Source organism: Myotis myotis, unplaced genomic scaffold (assembly GCF_014108235.1).
Source record: "Myotis myotis isolate mMyoMyo1 unplaced genomic scaffold, mMyoMyo1.p scaffold_m19_p_10, whole genome shotgun sequence".
NCBI classification, from domain to species: Eukaryota; Metazoa; Chordata; class Mammalia; order Chiroptera; family Vespertilionidae; genus Myotis; species Myotis myotis.
The window spans coordinates 30,129,932-30,144,444 of record NW_023416314.1 but is presented as its reverse complement, the minus strand read 5'-3'; the positions used below and the strand labels follow the sequence as shown (position 1 = coordinate 30,144,444).

Genomic DNA, 14,513 nt, shown 5'->3' with positions numbered 1-14,513 from the left:
GTTACCATTAGTAGTGTCTTTGCATGAAGCGTGGCCATCACGGGTGGATGTCTCCCGTGGTTCATTTCACTGCGTGCACGTGCTCTGGTGGAGCACGTCTCCAGCGGGGCGTCTCCACCATCTGATGGACATTAGGAGATCTCCCAGCAGTCAGACCCACTCATTGAAAATACGTGATTTGACCATCACCATATTTCTTCCACAAAGACATGTGTTTCTTTGGCACTACATCTTCCTCCAAATTTCCAAGAGTATTTTCTTTGAAACCTCTAACACTTTGGGTTTGTTTGTTTGTTTTTAGGGTGCTTTATGGAGAACAAAGCTATGGTCCTTTAGAATGCCCAGGGTGGGAGCTGTGGGATCTACTCTCTAAGCATCATGACCTTGCAGTGTTTAGCAAGAACCTACGTGGCCTCAGATAATCCATGCACATAGTAGATGGGGAAAAATAAGCTGTTCCCCCTAAACCCCAGTTTCTTTCATTGCAAATAACTCAGCATAGATCATTAGAAACCATAGAGTTTGACCACCTCCCTGGTTATAAATGGGAAAAGCGATTTATCAAAAGCATTGGAACCAGGCACGGATAAAAGATGCCAGTTGTTTGCAGGAGCTGGCAATTAGGACAGTGTCTGCGAGTAAGCAAAGAAAGCAGCTCTTGACAGTTTCTTTGAACCTTACTTAATTCTTTGGAATTGACTTGATATCTTTGTCAGGGCCAGGCAGGGGGCCAGCATGACTTCTACAGACTTCTCATCACCTGGAGACAGGCACAGCAGGAACCACTTGGTGCTTCCATCTGACAGAATCCACCAGAATCCACTGCTTTATAATATATAAACCCTTTCCTGGAAACGATGGCCTGGGAGGTCAATGTTGGCTTAAAAACAATATAAACCAAAAGAACCTCAAAGCACAAGATCCCATTCAAATCAGGGAAAAAGCAAAATAAACCTCTGAGTCAATCCCTGCTGAGTATTACAGACTGAGGATTTGGCTTAATTAAAATCATCACAGCGGTACTGTATGTATATGTGATAAGCACTATGCTAGGTCCCGGGATGCCAAGTATTATATGGAAGACTAAGGGCCCAGTGCATGAATTCGTACACCTTGAAAGGAACTGTGGGCCACGAGGCTGCGGTGGGCACAAGGGCAGGTCTCAGCCCATCCTCCACACCCCTGCTCAGCCCCTTCACCATGGCCCCCAGTCCCCTGTCTGCCGGCAGCCCCGCTCCTGCCACCAACGTTCCCACATGCTGATGGCGCCGGCCCCGCTCACACCTGCTGACGGCACAGAGCGATTGGGGCCAGCACCAACAGCAGGTATGAGTGGGGCTGGCACTGTCAGTGGGTACAGGTGGCTGCCCCGATCACCCCCCAGGAGCAGGAGGAGGTAGAGAAGCCCTCAGGGGCAATTAGGCCAACAGCCGCTGCTTACACCTGCTGACAGTGCCGAGCGATTGGGGCCGGCGCCAGGCACCATCAGTGTGTGCAAGCAGCAGCTCTGGCACTGGCAACAGCAGCAGGTGCAAGTGTGAGGTAGGACTATGGCACATGGGAGCAAAGAATTTTCAGTAACCATCAGAGGCTCGCCCTGATGACAGCGACTGGCGCCCCGCCTTGGTCTGGCGCCCCCGCTCACTTGCTCCATCATCCTGCCACAGCCGATGCTCGCCATGTTTCGCACACGTCCCTGGTGGTCAGTGCATGTCATAGCGACCAGTTGTTCGGTTGTTCCGCCATTCGGATGTCTAATGAGAACATATTACAAGAACCAGCTATAACTAAGGTACAGTCTTTGTCACTGAGGGGCTCAGATTGCTTGTCTTTGTGTGTGACCAGTGCATGTAGGTATTGAGAGATAGAACAAGACGGATCAATAGTAAACAAATATAGTACAAATGTAGACATCCTACAGACACTTATAACATACTAGAGGCCCAGTGCACAAAATTCGTGCATGGTTAGGGTCCCTACGCCTGGCTGGAGATCAGGGCTGATCAGGGCCTTCCGGCTGCTGGCCGGGGCCTCCCTAGCCCGGCTCTTGGCTGCCGGGGCCTTGCTTCATTCCACACTGCCCCCTGGTGATCAGCGCATGTCATAGTGAGCAATCAGTCTCCTGGTCAAACTCCTAGGGGGATAATTTGCATATTAGGCTTTCATATAGATAGAGTATGTCATTAATAACACAATTTATATGTACTATATAGGACAAATATAACATATGTGCATGTATTAATTGCATAAAAAGAGCTATAAAAGCACAAAGAAAAGAACAATTAATTCCCCCTGAATTGAGAAAAGCTTTACATGAATGGAACATTTTATCAGTACCTAGAAAGGTGAGTGCAATTTTGCCAGCTGAAGAAACAGCAGAAGAGAATGGCTTGGTCAGGCAAATGCTTGGTACACATAGATATCAATAAATAGTGGCAACAATGCCTCTTCTAGGAGTCTATCTATAATCATCACTGCATTAGGATTTGTTATGGAATATGTGATCATACATACTTGGCTGTGATTTTCTCAAGGGAATATATAACCAGAAAGGCAAGTTTTAGTCAGATCTTAGTCACGTCAGACTACAATTATTCCTATCCAGGCATTTACAATAGATCAGTGGGGTAGACATGTTTTGAAAATTAAGTTTGATAGTCAAAATTTTGTCCTGTGTAAAGAGAAAATTCCCCAAACTATTTATCTATTCATCCACTGCTGTATTTTTTCATTTAAATAATCGTTATGAAATGCCTACAAGATGTCAAGCAGCCATTAGATCATACTTTTCTTGAGGATCTATTACTTGCTCATTTAATTATCATAGGTGATTTGCAGGGGACAGCTCACATCCAGTCTGTGACAAACAAGTCACATTGATTCAGTATGATAACCTCTGCTGTTGAGGAGTTACAGTATTTGGGAGACAAAACAGACCAACCACTAGATGTATTAAAAAATGTATTAACCAGCCATAACCGGTTTGGCTCAGTGAATAGAGCATCAGCCTGTGGAATCAAGGGTCCAGGTTCGATTCCGGTCAAGGGCATGTACCTTGGTTGCGGGCACATCCCCAGTGGGGAGTGTGCGGGAGGCAGCTGATCGATGTTTCTCTCTCGTCAATATTTCTAACTCTCTATCCCTCTCCCTTCCTCTCTGTAAAAAATCAATAAAACATAAAAAAAATGTATTACCCAAATTGGCTGTGAGTATACAGTGAAATGATTTTCATGTAACAGCAAATATAACATGTACTTTTGTCCTTTTATAGTTGTAGGTATATTAATTAATATTAATATTCTATGCCATTTATCAGAGCTCTACTATGTGGTAGCTGTGGTGCTCAGTGCTTGACGTACATTTGTTCATTTCTTCCTCGCAACAATTCCATTAAATATGAGTCATTAGCCTCTTTACAGAGAAAGAAATGAGGCCCAGAAAACGTAGGTAACTTACACAATGGAACACAGCTAGAAAAATTTGAACTAGTTTGTGAAAGAGATCTTACTGCTGCCAAAACCTGTGCTCTTCAACTTCCATTACCCTGTTTGGCCCTTTCCATTATAACCACATTGAAAATTAGAGGTGAAATGGAAAATCACGCATGTTAGGACTAAAGGGGATGCTGCAGATGGATTATTCATACTCTTCACTTGAGAGAGGGAGAAACAGGCTGGTTCTGTTACCGTGTTTACCAGGGACCTATTTTGTTATTAGTGCAAAGGACACACAGACTCCAGAGTGTTTATGTTAGAGGTGCGTGGGTTCAGAATGAAGGCCAGTTCTTTCCAGTGTAATACAGAGGCCCAAGTCAATGCAATGGATCTGAGAAATTGAAATCCAAGGGCAAGACTCTAGCTTCTTGACTTCTACATTATTTCATTTCATTTCTCTCTCTATTGTAGCACACAGCCTCATCTAGGAAATTATAACTTCCTATTAATAAATATATTTCTAAAGCAAACAAAGTTAGTAAAAGTTAAATTTTTACCAAAAAAGACATTTAGGGTTTTCTTTGATTTCTCCTCTAATAATTCAGGCTTGGAGCCTCACACTATTCAACTTATGTAACCTCTTCATCTGGGTCATTTTTCTCTGCAGGTTTTTTTTTCTTTTTTCCCCCTAAATCTTAAGTACTGCCATGCATTCCAAAGTTCCTGAAACCTTTGAGCTCTTAACTATGAGCTTAAAGATCCTCTGATAAAAGGAATGTTCTGCCAATTCCCTAGTAACCATTTTTTTAAAGTGTCACAATGTACAAATATTCTGCTTTTAAAAGGGTTATAATAAAGTCTCAAATGAATTATGATATTCAACATAAAATATTCATTTTTCATAATGAGACCAATTCAACATCCTATAGAATAAAGCCCTAAAGAGGTAGATATTAGGAGTGAGAGAAAAAAAGCAGTGTAATGAATAGGGTGGTGAGAATTTCATGTATTAAATAAAGAAACCCAAGTGTTTGAATTTACGTGTTGATGAATGAGGTGCTAATGTACAAAGCCAGTCACAGTGGCTGTGATTTGTTGAGCTAGTTGGTGTTTTCTTTTATTATGTTTTTAAACAGGGAAATCAAGGTGTTGCTTTTTTCAAGAGGGAAGTTATACAAAATAGTCTTTTTATTTGATATACTGTGTTGCCTACCAGAGCTGGCGGGCAATAAAATAGGAGAGCAATTCTTGTCTTTGGCCTACTTGGTGTTGGGGTTCCTCTGGGATGGCCTGCAGTAGGGCCCCAAAGAAATGCTCTCCCCTGTAGCCCTACTGCTGAGGCTCCCAGAGAAAATCCCAGAGCCACATAGTCCCCGGCTTCTAGAACATGATCTCTGTTCTCAGACCTGCTCCTAAACTCCTGAAGTCCTAGGGAGTGACTCTAGGATGCTTCCCTTTCCTACTTTCCTTCAGACTATCCCAATCACACTCTCTGAGTCCCTTACGTCATTTCCTCTCTCCTGCCTTAATTTTTATGGTCCCATTTCCCTCCAGTTGACTGTCTACCTCTCTGGTTGCTCTTTCTGTTCTCTTTTAGGCATTCTCTTCCTCCATAGGCATCAAGCAGGAACTCTGTTAGCTTCCAATAGATTTTCCATATGTGGGAATTTTAGGAGTGTGTATGCCGGTGACTTGGAATCCAAAATCTATTCATATCCTGAGCTGAGAATCCCATCTATCTTTTCATAGTTAGATATAGATATAAATACAGATACAGATATACATATACATATATATAATGTACATAGAGGCTTTCTTCATAAATACATGCTAATGCTGGTGTTTAAAAGTTACATTATATTCTATTGTATAGGTATACTATACTTAATAGCCATTATTAATGGGTATTTAAGTTATTCAGAGTTTATGCTATAACTAAAAAAGTTGCAATAAACTTTCTTAGAGATGTTTTTGTGGGTTTTTAAAAAATATATTTTTATTGATTTCAGAAAGTAAGGAAGAGGGAGAGAGAAATAGCAATGATAAGAGAGAATCATTAATTGGCTGCCTCCTGCATGCCCCCACTAGGGATTGAGCCCACAGCCCAGGCATGTGGCTGACCAGGAATTAAACCATGACCTCCTGGTTCATAGGTCGACATTCAACCACTGAGGGATGCCAGCTGGGTGTAGATATGTTCTGTGTACTTGTGGAAGTATATTTGCATGCTGGATCCCTATAAATAAAATTACTGAGTGAAAGGGCCTATACTTTCCATAAAGTTATTAATATGCTTTCCAAAAAGGCTATACCAATTTGCATGAAAGTAAACCTGATCCTACTTGACCTTTCTAAGTTATTTGACTTTGTTGACTTCTTCCTGCTTCTCAAAGCCTTAATGTTTATGGTCCCATTTCCCTCCAGTTGACTGTCTACTTCTCTGGAGGCTCTTTCTGCTCTCTTTCAGGCATTCTCTTCCTCCGTCCTCTCCTTAAATTCGAGGAATTTTCAGGGCTCAGTCTTTTTGCTTTTGTCTATAGCCTCTCTGCAAATAATTACATTTATACCTGTTCTTTCAGCTATGATTTTCATGTGCTGATGTGTCCAATATATCTAGTTCAGATCTATCTTCTTTGCTCTATATGTTTGCATGTTATGGCTTTCTAAAATATGTTCCCTTAAACATTTCATAGGCAACTTGATTTCAAAAGTCAAAAGCTGACCTCATTATCTTCCTCTTCAAATCTGTTCTCTCTCCTATTTTGCCTGTGACAGTGGAAGCCACAATGATCCAAGTAGTCTCCTGAGACAGTAACCTGTGTATTACTCTGGATTTCCTCTCTCAGCCCAGACATCTACTCAATAATCAATCATTGCTGAATCTATTTCTTCAATAACTCTCAGTTACCTCCAATTACTCTGTCATTATCTCTTATTGGACTATTATGAAGAAATAAATTTTTAAAAAGAAATAAAAAACCATACAAATATCTCACTTGGGCTTTCATTAAACCTATGACTCATTTTGGAAAGAAATGACATGTTTGCAATATTTACTCTTCCAGGAACACAAAACATTTCTTCATCTTTTCAAATTGTTTATGCTACTTACTAATGATTTATTACTTCTTTCAAAATCATTTGGCCATCATATTGCTAGGCTAACCCATCTTTTTCATGTCTTCCTTTTAAAACTCTTCTGCTATATATTAATCCAGTTTCACATATTTACATGGATATTCTTTTGAAAAAATATATTTTATTGATTTCAGAGAGGAAGGGAAAGGGAGAGAGATAGAAATGTCAATGATGAGAGAGAATCATTGATCAGCTGCCTCCTGCATGCCTCCTACTGGGAATTGAGCCCGAAACCCAGGCATGTGCCTTTGACCAGAATCGAACCGAGGAACCTTCAGTCTCGCAGACCAACACTCTATCCACTGAGCAAAACAAGCTAGGGCTACATTGATATTCTTGATCTCCCAAAGTATTTTCTCCATCTTCCAATACTTACAATCACTACATTGCTACTGGCATTAAAACCCATTATTCATACTCATGACTCTTTGAGGTCTTAGAATATATGAAAAAGTGAGAGGCTAGGCTGGCTCACAGAGTTTTCAGCTTCCATGGTGTATTCCAGGATCATGGAAGCAAGGTGATATATGTCTCCAGTCCAGCTCACAAGATTATCTTCTCCCACAATACAGCTAATGTTGTCAGAAAAATCCTTTCTCCCACTTAAGAAAAGCACAATGCCTTATAAGCTACAGTTTCTATCATATCAATATGACCCATAGCCTGTTATCTAACACCAACAGCCCCATCTGATTCTAGATTTCAACCACCTATGACCATCTCAAGCAGTGAGAGATTTACCAGGAGACAAAAGAGGGAACTTTGCCCTCAGTATAGATCTTCTTATAGATACTAAAAGGTTTTCTGAATCTGGGCTTCACAAAATATCTTGGCATCAAGAGTCACACTGAACACCTCCCTCCTTAATAGAATGAATGCATCCATAATCGCACAGCTACTACAAATCAGGAAGAAGAGAACATTTTCCTAAGACAAAATAGATAGAATTTAACCCTGGAGGGTGGTTCTTTTTAATAGCTACGCCTATAAAAATAACTCATCACTTTTTTAGTACTCACTGACTATAAGGAACCTATCGGCATTATTTCATTTAAACCTTTTAACTACCCTATGATATCATGTTTATTTACTAGCCTCATTTTATAAGTGAAGAAACTGAAGCTTAAGAGATTAGGTGACTCACCCAATGTCACAGAGTTAGCAAGTGGAAGAACCTGATGTAAATCCAGGCAGTCCGAATCAAGAGTCAGTGTGCTTAACCAGACAGTGCAAAACAACCGTGAGCTATCATAGACTACAGCTATGGATTTTCAATAACCAGTGCTGAGAGGAATCCAGACCTGAAACATATAGGAGGAAATCCAGAGCAGATTTAATTCTAACTGAAGGCCCTTTCAAAAGGTTCTATCTTATACTGAATTGAAATGAGCCTCTTGGTAGCTTCCACTGCCCACTTGCAATCTCTGAAATCAAGAGGACAAGGCCAGAGTTCCTTATGGTCAACTCTTCAAGGGCAGGGAATATGGATCATTTATCTCTATATCCCATACAGCATCTAAAGCATAAGTGGATGTCCATAAACATCTGTTTGCTTAACAATTTGAGAAGAGCCTATCACAGATCACTTTCCCAAGGGAGCTACATGTCACTTGATACCTGTGCAACCTTTACCAAGTTATGTCACCTCTCTGATCTTTAGCGCCTCACCTGCGATTGGTAATAAGATAGTATCTGTCCCAGAGGGTCATTAGGATAATCTAAGCAAATAATGAATGTACAAAATAAGGCTGGCCCATAGTCACCATTCAGAGGGCCCTGCCTTTTTACCATTATTCTTACCTCTACAAAAAGACTTGCTGTTTTGTTTTATAATATTTGTTTATTTGCTTTCCTCTCTTGCTGGCTGGTGAAGCCAAGGTCAGAGCCTGAATCTTCGTTATTTTTGTACTTGGCACGAAGGAAATGTTGGTTGGATCAAAAGCTGCCTGGCATCAACCTCTTGCTTCATCACATTTGTTCCTTTACTACAAGAGTGTTTGCTGGCAGGAAGTTAAGAGGGAGTAATTTGCTGCCTCACTTCTCTCAGGTCTCCCAGGTAGCTTTGTGTTCTGGCCGACTTTATATCACTCTCTTCTTCTCCATTTCCCATCCTCAGCAGATCACCTATCTCCTTAAGGGATTGAGATTTTTTTAAAAAAAATCATTGATTTTCCTATCCCAATTCCTTATGAAAGCAGCCTCCATTATGTAGAAGCATATCTAAAGTTTCAGAGCCTTTCCGAATTTCTGTTTGTGTTCATTCAAGTTCCATTTGTGACACATAGACAATATGTATGATTAGACTTAATTCCCAAAAAAATTGACATGCTGGCCAGCCAAATTTGCTATAGAAAGGCTCTGTTCTGCCCTGTGCATTGCACCCACTATTAAGGGATTTGTAGGGTGAAGTAACCCATTCTATTCCCCCCCACCCCATTACATTTCATCTCATATTTTATAAGAAATGGAAACAGAAGGAGAACATAACCTATGATCCAGGGTGACTTCGTTTCTATAAAAGATGGCAAAAGCCTTAGGAAGAGAGAAACATGTTTTGACTCCATACATTTTAATGTTGAGTAGTCAACTTGGTGGTTCTATGTGGGGACAAAACTATTAATCTAATAGCACAAATAATCCTCAACCTCCTTTGAGCCAAGCGTTGAAATTTTCTGTTATCTTGACTGTTTTACTAGCAAACAGAGCATAAAATGAAGTTCATGGGCCACTGCATGCTGTTTCTTTTTTTTTTTTTTTTTTAATTCTTTATTGTCCAGATTATTACATTTGTTCCTCTTTTTTTCCCCCCATAACTCCCCTCCTCCCAGTTCCCGCCCCACCCTCCGCCCTCACTCCCCACCCACTGTCCTCATCCATAGGTGCACGATTTTTGTCCAGTCTCTTCCCGCATCTCCCACACCCCTTTCCCCCACAGGAATAGTCAGTCCATTCCCTTTCTATGTCCCTGATTCTATTATAATCAACAGTTCATTCTGTTCATCAGATTATTTATTCACTTGATTCTTAGATTCACTTGTTGATAGATGCATATTTGTTGTTCATAATTTGTATCTTTACCTTTTTCTTCCTCTTCCTCTTCTTAAAGGATACCTTTCAGCATTTCATATAATGCTGGTTTGGTGGTGATGAACTCCTTTAGCTTTTCCTTATCTGTGAAGCTCTTTATCTGACCTTCAATTCTGAATGATAGCTTTGCTGGATAAAGTAATCTTGGTTGTAGGTTCTTGGTATTCATCACTTTGAATATTTCTTGCCACTCCCTTCTGGCCCGCAAAGTTTCTGTTGAGAAATCAGCTGACAGTCATATGGGTATTCCCTTGTAGGTAACTGAGTTTCTTTCTCTTGCTGTTTTTAAGATTCTCTCTTTATCTTTTGCTCTTGGCATTTTAATTATGATGTGTCTTGGTGTGGTCCTCTTTGGATTCCTTTTGTTTGGGGTTCTCCATGCTTCTTGGACCTGTAAGTCCATTTCTTTCACCAGGTGGGGGAAGTTTTCTGTCATTATTTCTTCAAATAGGTTTTCAATATCTTGCTCTCTCTCATCTTCTGGCACCCCTATAATTCTGATGTTGGTACGCTTGAAGCTGTCCCAGAGGCTCCTTACACTATCCTCACATTTTTGGATTCTTTTTTCATTTTGCTTTTCCGGTTGGGTGTTTTTTGCTTCCTCGCATTTCAAATCATTGACTTGATTCTTGCGCTCCTCTGGTCTGCTGTCGGGAGTCTGTATAATATTCGTTATTTCAGTCCGTGTATGCTTAATTTCTAGTTGGTTCCCCAATATAAGATCGAGGGTCTCATTAGTTTTCTTGTAGATCTCATTAAGTTTATCGGCGGCTTCTAAACAGTTCTGGAGAGACCTTAAAAGTGTGGTTCTGAACTCTATATCTTCCATTGACAATTTTGTCCTGTTTCTTTGTCTCCGCATTTTGTTATGCTTCCTTGGTGCACCCCCTAGTGGTCTTTGTTCGCAGTCTTATAGTTAAATCTTGATTGTTGTAGCTAATCCAGGGAGGGTTTGACCTCCAGGCCAAGTGGCTATGAGAATCAGCTGTGTCAGCAGTGAGAGAACTTCTGTTCTCTAGAGAGGTGCTAATCTAGCCTTTGCCTGAGGCTATCCGGCAAATGCCTGTGTGCAGCGCTTGGGCGGGGCGGGTCGAACAGGATCAACAGGGTGGGCCGGAGAGAGCAGTTATGGCGGCTCTCAGTCCTGTCCCCAGGGGCTCTGCCTCTCTGAGTCCCAGCACCCGCTGCAAAGCTCAGAGAGAAAGCTGCACTCGCTCTGACTGAAGCCAGACAGTCCCGCTTCTCCCGTTTGAGTCTGGGTCCCTAAAGACTCGCCCGGATCTGGAGCTCAGATTCTGCGACTCCCTCCCGATTGAAAACGCCAACCGCGCCCTCCGCCGCCAGCCCTCTCCACTCACTCCGCACCTCAGAATTTGACTTCAGCACTGCGCCTCCTCTGAGTGTCCGTATGCGTTTCTCTTTCCTCCTAGTTGTAGGACTTCCACTCAGCCAGCGTTCCTGTGGTTCTGGGTGATGTCCCTTCCGTTTTTTGGTTTCACTTTTGAAGTAGTTGTTCAAAGCAGCAAACTCTGGCGTTAACCTATGCCGCCATCTTGGTTCTTGCATGCTGTTTCTTAAGCAAAAAATACTAAACCAAAGTGAAAAGGAAAGGAATATTCAGAGGAAAAGGCCCAGGTTTGGAGAGAGGGACATGCTGCGGGGACAGAGCAGCAGAATTAGGAGCCTGAAGATCTGGATGTGACTTGTGGTTTTGTCACTTCATTTTGTGACCTTGGGCAAGTCACAATCTACCCTCTTTACGCTCATCTGTACAATGACAACAAAAGCCACTTTGTTTTCTTTATAGGGAAGTCTGAGAATTAGGTGTATGTCAAATGATTGTAAATGGCCAGAAATTATGCAAATGCTACTCTGAATTTCTATCTGGGGTCTTGTAGTCCACCCAGGAGAATGCTTCATAGCCAGTGCTTAAATCATGGCATTTTGCCAGTTCATTTCCATTCCCTGAAACAACCAACATTCCAGCACAACATTGATCTGGGCCTCAGAGTAGAAAGCAAGACTAATTTATTCATGACTTGATAACTAAAAAAACCAAACACGTGTTACCTCAGGTCAATTTTCACTATGCACAAGAAAGTTAACAAATTTCACTGTGGCTCACACCCATGCATGGAGAGAAAAGCCAGCCTACAAAGTGAGGGTTGTTGTTCCATATGGCACGCATCAATGGGCTACAATCAGGATACATTCAGTTCCAATTCATCTGTCAGTAGCAAAGGAACTCTTCCATGTGTATAACCAGTCCAATCCTCCTAAAGTATTTGGAAATAGATCCAACATCTGCTCAATTCTCTACAAAGACATTGTTAGACTCATTCAAACCACGGAGTAGAACCCAAATCACCTTAAAGCTTGGTAAAAAGGTCAATCAATACATACAAAATGTGAGTCAGTAAAACAATATAAAACACAAAGTTCCGAAAAATGCTTTTTCATTTTAAGAATATAACTGAGAGTGGTGGAAAGAAAATATGTTAAATATGGGGTAGCAAAGAGGAGAGAGAACTCTGGATTAGATATCAGAAATCTAATATCCTGCTTCAAATTGTATTTGGGATCATAGGAAAATCTCTTCACTTGGCTGTGACCCACTTCTTTAACAATGAAATAGAGTAGTTGAATATAAATAATCTAAAGCATAATGAATCACATGGACCTGGTTTCAAATCTCAGTTCTACTAGCAACACAGTGAACTCAGGAAAACCACAAATGTATTAGACCCTTGGTCTCTTCATCTATTAAGTGAAAATAAGATTAACCCCCTCAAAAGATGATTTTAGGAACTGGATAAAATGTATTTAAAATACCTGGAGCACAGTAGGCATTTGAACCATTTTAATTATCTACCAAAGAGTCTATGTCTATGTTTATCACATTATGAATAATCCAAGCTACCGGTTTTGTTTATAGTAACTGTTATTTATTGGGCGCCAACTCTGAGTCAGGTATTGTTTTTTTCTTTCATTTCAACAGCTATTTTTGTCCCCATTTCATATATGGTAAAACTGAGGGCAAGAGGGATTAAGAATCGGTCCCAGAGTCATGCAGCTAGTAAAGACTAAGGAAGATATTCAAAACCAGGTTTGACTGATCAAGTATATGTCCTAGTCCTTTTACAAGTGGGACTTTAATAATAACTTTTAAAAACATGTATTTTTACCTAATGGCAAGAAAGTGTACAAAAGGAATGTTTCAGAGCCCTGCAGCTGGCTGAGCTCACCGAACAATGTGTGGGGTACCAAGCAATGGCAAACGGTAGACTGATGGAATGACTGTGGACAGAAATGCTGTAAGGAGCCCCAGAGAGGAGCGAAAGCCACAGCCATGGCAGTGGCCAGCCTGGCTCCCTGCTGTTGCAGCACTCTTCCTGTGAGAGCAGTCACATGGTCTACACATCAAGCTAAGCTCAATTGTAGGCTCTGGTTTCAATACCAGTCCCAGTCAAAATTTAATGTGGTTCTCTTGGCCGGTGTGGCTTAGTTGGTTGGAGTGCCATCCCACGTACTGAAAGGTTATAAGTTCGATTCCCAGTCAGGGCACATGCCAAGGTTGTGGGTTCAAACCCCTTTTGGGGTGCATACAGTAAGCAACAGATTGATGTTTCTCCATCTCCCTCTCTCTCTAAAATCAATAAAAACATATCCTTGGTGAGGATTTTAAAAAATATAATGTGGTTGTCCACTGACCCAGCATTTTATTAGAGGCTGCTAATTATCCTCTAATAGACACTTATTCCTTATTCCTTGGAGGATCCTCCCAGTTTTCAATTGGTCACAGGGCTCATAACCTTCTAAAATAATGATCACACTGCCCAGGCTCCTTGCCAGGTAAGTATGGTTATTTGACTTAGTTTTGAACAAAGCAATATAAGTAGACTTGTTCTGTGTAGAAATTATTCTTAATTGGAGTGGGGGAGGGGGCAAGTAGGGGAAGGGGATGAATGGCTTCTTCACTTCTTCTTCCTTCTTCCATCCTTCCTCCTTCTTACCAAGGAGGAGAACCATCATGATTAAATATAGACATGACTAGAGGCCAGGTGCACAAAATTCGTGCACGGGGGCAGGGGTGTGTGTGTCCCTCAGCCCAGCCTGCACCCTCTCCAATCTGGGACATCCCTCTCACAATCCGGGACTTCTGGCCCCCAACCGCTCGCCTGCCTGCCTGCCTGATTTCCCCTAACTGCTTCTGCCTGCCAGCCTGATCACACCCTAACCACTCATCTGCCAGCCCGATTGCCCCTAACTGCCCTCCCCTGCCGGCCTGGCACCCCCAACTGTCCTCCCCTGCAGGCCTGGTCATCCCTAACTGCCTCCTCTGCAGGCCTGAGCGCCCACAACTGCCCTCTCCTGCTGGCCATCTTGTGGCATCCATCTTGTGTCCACATGGGGGTGGCCATCTTGTGTGTTGGAGTGATGGTCAATTTGCATATTACATCTTTATTAGATAAGATGGTTGAATATCAAGCTACCATCTTGGGTAGGAGGTTGGTTTCTTATGTTGAGGTTGGTTGGACAATCAGATAGAAGGATCCTGGGTCCCTGACCATCATGCTGCTGTCATCCTTGATTAGACTGTTTATTTCTAGGTTTCATTTACATAAGATAAAAAGAAACTTCTTTTATTTCAATATTTCTGTCACTCACAGGCAAATTTAATTCTAACTGACACAGTATCAAGTCCATTTGTGGGTAGCTTCAATTCTTACATCATCAGGGTAGGTTTTGTCTTACTGTTGCAAGATTTGTTTTCTTTGAAGTCCTGTCTTTCCCTGAACCCTGAACCTAAGGAATGGCTTCTGTAATCTGCTCCTCACCCAATATTGGATCTCC

The 14,513-nt window shown here is 41.7% G+C and overlaps 1 protein-coding gene across 6 annotated transcripts in view; it reads right to left on the bottom strand.

Annotated features, from left to right (window-relative positions):
• Positions 1-14,513, bottom strand: part of DLG2 (discs large MAGUK scaffold protein 2) — a 1,392,511-nt gene that overhangs the window by 1,115,110 nt on the left and 262,888 nt on the right. The gene's annotated exons all lie outside the window — the stretch shown is intronic.